Source organism: Chiloscyllium plagiosum, unplaced genomic scaffold (assembly GCF_037043375.1).
Source record: "Chiloscyllium plagiosum isolate Xiang-an unplaced genomic scaffold, Cpla_swu_hap1 HiC_scaffold_30, whole genome shotgun sequence".
NCBI lineage: Eukaryota > Metazoa > Chordata > Chondrichthyes > Orectolobiformes > Hemiscylliidae > Chiloscyllium > Chiloscyllium plagiosum.
Window position 1 is genome coordinate 55,596,421 of NW_028270168.1, and position 6,000 is coordinate 55,602,420.

Below are 6,000 nucleotides of genomic sequence, written 5' to 3' on the forward strand. Positions count from 1 at the left end.
CCTCCCAGCGCCAGGGACCCCGGTTCCTGTTAAACTGCCCATAGTGTTCAGGTTAGGTGCATTAGTCAGGGGTAAAATATAGAGTAGTAGGGTCGGGGAATGGGTCTGTGTAGGTTAATCTGGAGGGTCAGTGTGGACTTGTTGGGCTGAAGGGCCTGTTTCTACACCGTAGGGATTGTATAAAAAAGGGAAAAGAACAGATTGCCAAACTTCATGAATAAATAGCTGAATACCCATTAGGTGAATAAACCCAAGTTCCGACCTGGCCATGTCTGCAGCTCCCGTTCATTGGGGCGGGCGTTCCGGTCAAACAACTGCTCGAAGATACTTGTCACTGGGCTCGGTTCACTGATGGGTCTGTCCCTGGAAGGCTGGCCGATGCTAGTGGCCACTAGTGGCATTGAATCCCTCTACACAGAGTACTATCCATTGTGATGGAGATAGGACTGGTGGGGATGCGGGGGGCGGGGAGGGGGGGGGGGGCGGTGTGGAGGGAAGGGCGTCGATCCGGTATGCCGATGAGCAACTGTGGTCGGAGCACGAGACCAAGAGTCAGATTCTGCACATGTATACTGACTCGTGGGTGGATGCTGATCACCTTGGCTGTATGGATGCCGAACTGGCAGACACATAATTGGAAGATTGTTGGGAACAAAATAATGTAAACAAAGATGGGCGAAGGCGCTGCACATAAAAATTACTGTGTAGCATGTTAATGCCCATGTAAAGAATGGCTCGGAATCTGCTGATCATAACAATACTGGAGACGGAATAATAAAAGTCAGAAGAATTGAAGATACCAGCGAAGAGTATCAGGCTGGAAAATGGGCTCATGAAAAGTCAGGACATTTAGGGTGTCATGATCGAGGTTTGCACTTACCCACGGCAGGTGTAAAATATCTGAACAAGAAAAACACGTATCACCAAGGCCAATCAAGGTAGGAGATCAACCTGCTCAAATCTGGCAGATTGAATGTATTGGCCCATTACCATGACAACAACGATATCAGTATCTGTTAACCACAGAGGTTGCTTACAACAGGCTCATGTTAGCTTTCCCGACAATCAAAGCAAATCACAGTAACACTGTTCAGGCCTGGAACAGTTGATATCCGAGTCTGATGAACCATCAGAAATACACTCAGATAAAATGCCTCACACTTCACAGGTCAACAGGTGCCGCAATGGGAAATATTGGATGTTCCACATTCCTTATTACCCTCAACCTTGTAGAACGAATGGGGTGGATTATTAAAACAACGAACTTTGTGGGGGTGGATCAAAGTGCCGCCACAGGCATCGTATAATCTAAATAATCGACCTCAGAAAGGAGGGACATCGATGAGAGCAATATTGAAAAGTGGTCAGTTACATCCTCCTAGTAAACCTACAACATCCGATGACCTTTGTACAGGGGGAAAGGTGTGGGTGTACTTCGCATAACAACCAATGAAGATTAGAGTGGTGCTGAAATCTAGTCTTGACTCTGATCTCCAGCATCTGCAGTCCTCACTTTCGCCCTATATACACTCACTGAAGCCTGGTGAGATACTAACCGACAGAAAAAGGGATACCTTTTAGATATTGATAACAGGACAGGAAGTAGCAGAAAGTAAGAAAATTAACAAAAGGCGTATGAGTTGTCAAAGATAGTAGCTTCCCTACATTTGGAAATAAGCCCTTCGACCCAACGCGCCCACAGTGAGCCTCCGAAGAATAACCCACCCAGACCCATTCCCCGGCATTTATCACTGACTAATGCACCTACCACCATGGTCAATTTAGTATGGCCAATTCACCTGACCTGCACACCATTAGTTTGTGAGAGGAAACTCACACAGACAGTTGCCTGAGTTGGGCGCTGGAACTCGGGTCCCGAATGCTAACCACTGTACACGAGATATCGTTTCTTCACAGAACCATGCGGCTTCACTGTGGATGGATTCTGCTGGGGATGGTTGGCAGTGGATATACATGGTTGGTGTGGCGGTGTGGTGTGGGCGGCCCGAGAGATTCCTAAGGTGCAGGGCAACTTGTCGACCAGAGCGACATTATTCGACATGATACCGCTACATGTACGGTGTGTGGTTTATGACCAGCATGGCAATGGGTTATGTTTAATTTATCGAAAGGACACGCAGTGTAACTGCAATCTGCATGGCAAACGGGAAAGTCTTGCAAGATGTACAATTACACAGTTAACAAATAGAACCCGGTTATTGGACTGGGTAAAGAACAATACAAACACATTGCAAATGATAAATGCGACGGGAGAAACCATGATATTTACGAATCGATGGTATGGTTGTCCCAACGCGTCCCAATCGTGGATAGGACATGGATGGTGGCCCTACGATCAGTCCCGAAAGCTAGCCAAGAATTAGGGTTGGCTCATGTTCAATGCCTCCGCTCAACATGCATCAAAGTGGTTGCATCTCCTCATGTTAATCTAACAGTACGAGGACAATATGAATCGAAACTCCCTAGGTTCAGGTTTGCCGGGCCAAATTTGCAGATCGAGCCCAATCTTCAATGTGCTACCTGAAGCATGAAAGGGTGTAATTTTACTGTGAGCATCATTAATGTGATCCGTGTACAGAAGTGGTGTAACTTTATTACTCTCCCCCACCTGTTGACCAGAAATTCTGGCTTCCAGAGATGAGAGGGAAGTGGGTGGATGAAGTTAATAAAACCTATAGTGGGACTGATTGTCAGGCGTGGCCATTCGGTATGGTATGTCCGTTCTACCCTCCAGTGATTGATCCGTGCTCCCTAGAACATTCTGCAGAAACCTGCACATGCCAATTAGTTCCATAACATGACACAATTATTCATTAGCCGGGACTAATCAGACCTGTATTGCCAATCCCCAGTTATTTAGATGATATACGAAACGATGCTCCAGTTAGCCATTGCGATGAGGACATACACACTATCCATGTGTGATCCTCAAGCAGACCGATCACCTCAATTGGGAAATGGGAAACTGCACAGCGCTATTGTACCGCCTTTGAGATATGGAACCTTTCACCAGTTATCAATTTGAGTCCTTTGGAGCAATTTCTCGATGAGAATGCTGGTATTAGTCAGGAACTGCTGACAAGTTGGCGAAATATACATCAAATGAAAGTCGCCATGTCATTTCTTTTTTTTTGTAGGTGTGAGACGCAGTGAAAGACACAACGTGCACGAATCTTTATTAAATTTCCACCACCAGGAAGATAGGAAAACACCCGAGTGGCCAGTGACAAGCAGTGCCCTTCACAAAAGGCAATGCAATCTCCTGTTTATTTTTTTTTCTTCCTTCTTTTTTAATTTAACTCCCACACTACCACCTAAGTGCGGTAGTGCTTATTTTTTCCCCAGCACCCATGGTGTGTGTGTGCAGGTGTGAGACACAGTGAAAGTCACAAAGTGCACGAATCTTCATTCAATTTCCACCCCCAGGAAGATAGGAAAGTCGCCATGTCATATGTGGGTGGACAATTAACACGATTTGCTGATTGACCAGACATTACAGGTGTGGTCCCAAAAGCCATTGCGAGCACCAATTTAATGATACATTCGATTTGTGTATTATTCGTATTGATAATAATTTTCATTGTAGTTTTAATTTTCTGAAGTTTACCTGCTCTTATCCATTCCCGTGCGTCTATCGCTGATTACCGTCTGCATTTGCAGTTGTGACATGCGCTGTCAAATATTATCAGGGCTGGATTGCATACGATAGGAAAACAGCCTGGGAAAGCTGATGATAATATTCTACAGTTGCATGATCTTGAATGAGTCCTCTGAGCATTCTTGTATGGGCTAAAGACGCCACCATCAGCTGTTTCTCTCAGTTGGCTGCTTGTTACTCTGTTGAAGAGAGAGAGTTTCATTTGAGTCATCGGCCTTCCCCTCGGATGGGGATCGCAAAAGTTGCCCGGGCGGGCCCATTTCTCCAGAGCAAATGGCGATCGAGGGATCCCTGACGGGCACAACGGCGTGAGACTTATTTAATTTGTGTTTGTCATCCTTAACGTTCTTTGTTAGCCATTATATTGGGGAGGGTTTTCTTTTATCCTTGAAGGAATCGAAAGCTACTGTATGTGAAAATCCTTGCCTGTGCAGTTCAATGCATTTGGATGAGGATTTTGTTTCATTGCACCTCTGGTAAAACCCCCAATGTAACTTCAAGATTGAATTATAGGTCGGGTATCCTTTGTCCCCATGACTGACAAGCAGAAAGCCGTAAAAATGGACCCAGATAGATCTAATGACACATTAAGTTCAGGTCCGCTGGCAACCAAAGTAACAGGAGGTCGACTGAAAATAAACAAACGAAACTGCAAGGTAAGTCCATCTGAAAATACCTTTTAGGTGAAAAGGAGTTGGCCCCGAGGATGTCATATAAATCTTTCCCAACCTATAACTTAACCGTAATATTAAATTCCTTTATATACACTCATGCTTAACGTTTTGAAATCATACATTTCATTTTGTTTGAGAGAGAGCTTGTTCTCTTGTTATTTTGCGGTCATTTGCCAATTTAGGTTGCGTCTATTTAGTCTTCACACATTGATGCACAGCGTTCCACTTGTGCAGATCCCTACACTTAGTTAGGAGCTGGATGCCCACATTGCTTATCCCCGATTCAAAACTGGCAAGAACTGACAGACATCAAAAAATAGATAGACACATCCATCTCTCAACACGAATCCAAATTTTAATTCACCCTCAAAACAATTTTGTTCGCTGCCAACTTCCAACCTACTGTTTTCACAGAAATAACATCATATTTGTGGTCTCAAATCGGAATCTCAAGACAACAATAATGAGCAGGTGCCCTTCTTCGGATTTTCACTTCTGAGCCCATGGTTTATGAGGCCTGTGTCTATATTCATGTTGACCAATGACCATGTTCCTGAGAGGCAAACTTGTTTAACTCTCTCCACAGATGCTGACTGAACTGCTTTTTGTTTTCAGCATTTGCTGTTTACTATAGCTTACTATTTTCACGCACAGCGTGAGAATCCAATCTTCCTGCCCAGAAGCTCCACATTCCCTTTGCTTTAGATTGAGTCTAAGGTTAATGGCTCCAAACCACTAAAGATAAAGTTGTTGGTCCCTGAAAGTTCTGCTTTCATATGAGAGAAAGGCGGCTGATGTCGGAGGCTTTCGAAGATAGGTTAAAGATAGTGCAGGATAGGCATGTCCCGTTGAAAGCAAAGGACAGGAAAGGCAAGATTCGTGAACCGTGGATGACAGGAGAAATCGTACGACTAGCCAAGAGGAAAAGGGAAGCGTACATAAGGTCCAGGCAGCTAAGAACAGAACGGGTCCTGGAGGAATATCGGGAGAGTAGAACCAGTTTTAAACGAGGAATCAAGTAGGGTAAAAGGGGTCAAGAAATAGCCTTAGCGAGCATAGTTAAGGAGAATCTTTAAAGAAAAAAGCAAGTGGATAACTAGAGAAATGATTGGTCACTAAAGGATAACGAAGGAATGCTGTGTGTCGAACCTGAGAAAATGTGTAAGATTCTCAATGATACTTTGCATTAGTGTTCACTGAGGAGAGGGACATGATGAATGTTGAGATTAGAGATAAAAGTTTGATTAGTCTGGATCACGTTGAAGATGCTTTGGATAGGCTTGAGGTTATTAAGGTAGACAAATCCCAGGTTGCTGAAGGAGATGAAAGAGGAAATAGCTGGGGCCCTGACAGATATCGTTGTAGCATCATGAAGCACAGGCGAAGTGCCGGAGGAGTGGAGGGTGTTCATGTTGTCCCCTGTACAACAAGGGTAATAGGAATATTCCAGATAACGAGAGGCCACTGAGCCTGATGTCAGTGGTGGGAATGTTGCTGGAGAAGGTACTGAGGGATAAAACCCATTTATATTTGGAAAAGAATGGGCTTATCAGTGATAGGCAACATGGTTTTGTGTGGTGGAGATCGTGCCTTACCAACCTAATAGAGGTATTTGAGGAAGTGACTAAATTGATAGATGAAGGAAGG